Here is a 1,957-nt window from a genome sequence, read left to right as displayed (position 1 = left end):
TTCAAACCACCTATAGTTTTCGTTTTCTTTATAGGATGTATCAACCAACCAATCATCTCATTGATTTTCTAAGCTTTATAAAAAAATAAATCAATAAATACAAACTCAAAATCCAATATCTTCTATTAATCAAAACAGAATATTTTCAATGTCGTATCTTTAATGTACCTATTAAATATAGAAACTATAACCATAATTACACTAGGTAAATAGATGGTTTAAGATGACAAAAAAAAATTATTTACTTGGTGAATATAATACATCAAATATTACAAATACATTATTTAGTTAAATAAATAACCAAAAACCGAAAATTTAAACCCGCTCTGGCGCGCGGATCAGGGTCTAGTTGTAATTATGATACACGCATAGGAAAAAAAAAAAGAGAAAATTGAAAAAAAAAACACTTTGAATTTGGATTTGTGACAATAAAATTGGTAGAAAATCTTTTAGGAAAATAGATTTTTTGTTCTGTAAATACCAAACTACCTTTAATTTATCAATTAAGTTGAATTAAAATTATATATTGTAATTTTCGTAATTGATTTTAAATGGGTAAACATTAAAAGTTAAATAAAAATTAAAAAATTAAAAAATAAAAAAATAAAAAAAGGGAAAATGGGTGGCCGATACCCTAATTTCTTTTTCTCCTTCTCTTCTCCGCCGTAGAAGAAAACCCTTTCCATGGCGATTTAGGGTTCAACGGAGAGAAGCCTTGCTCTTCGTCGGAGTTTCATCTACCCGTAGTTTCAAATCTTGTCTTCATCATCCTCCTCTTCGGTTTCACTGAAGATACAACGAAATCCAAGTGTTCTTCCTCTTCGTCGGACGGGTCAAATCGAATTACGAAGTGTTCTTCCATTTTCGTCTCAGTTCTTCACACAAGGTATTCGATTAATTCTATTGATTCTCATCTAAAACGAAATCGAGTTGTTCTTCTCTTTTACATAAATTTTTTAAAAATCGAATTTTCATATTTCTTAAGGTAAATTCGATTCACGGGTTGATTAAACATCTTATACATCACGATTAAGTGTTTGCATGTTAATGTTTTAGATTTGTAGTTGTAAAATATCGATTTAGGTTTTTGGAAAAGGGGAAAGTTTGGTTCTTGAAATCTTATACTAATTGTTGTCCGATTGTGTATGTTTTCAAGTAGAGTAGATGTTGTCCGATTGTAATATAGGCCATGGGTAGATTGATTGTTGTTGATTGATCAATTGAACAAATTGTTGTTCTTTCTGAAATTAGAACTAGGTGGAATACATATTCTAGGATAAGGAGAATGTAAATGTAAAAGGCATTTGTCTTGCTCTCATTATTTGTGGTATAATATCAATACTTTAACCTGTTGAACTAACAAGTTTTTCTGCGCTTTTTAGATATGTCTCTGGAGTTACCAAAGAGGATTTTTAAGGAGGGTGAGGAGCCCAAAGTGACTCAGATCAATAACAACCGCATGATTAACTACATTATGCGAAAGTTCACTGAGTGGATGCCAAAGGAGTTGGAAGTTGTGAAGAAAGATCCGGTTTTTTCTTAGATTTTTAAGCTGCATAAGAATGGTCTTGGGTTCTCCGCGAGAGTGGTACACAAATTCTTGTGTGTAGGGAGCTGGTGACTTACAAATTGCACGAGCTTTGGTTCGTCTTTGCGAGGAGACCACTTCGATTTTCATTACAAGAATTCCATGCAGTAACCGGGTTTGAGTGCAATACTCGTATCTCTCTTAAGGAGTTCGAAGACTGGAAATATGATGGTGGTTTCTGGAGCAATGTGTTGAGAAGAAAAGATGGAACATTTACACTCTTCAACCTGTGGAATAAGGACAAGGAAGCTGTTAAGAAGTGGAAGAATGCAGATCACATACGACTGATCTATCTGGCCATCATATCCCCCTCAAATACATCAAGGTGGTCATGGATCTTGAGAAGGTTCGAAAGTATCCTTGGGGAGT

This window comes from Brassica oleracea, chromosome C7 (genome assembly GCF_000695525.1).
Source record: "Brassica oleracea var. oleracea cultivar TO1000 chromosome C7, BOL, whole genome shotgun sequence".
NCBI lineage: Eukaryota > Viridiplantae > Streptophyta > Magnoliopsida > Brassicales > Brassicaceae > Brassica > Brassica oleracea.
Note: the sequence above shows the minus strand (reverse complement) of the source record.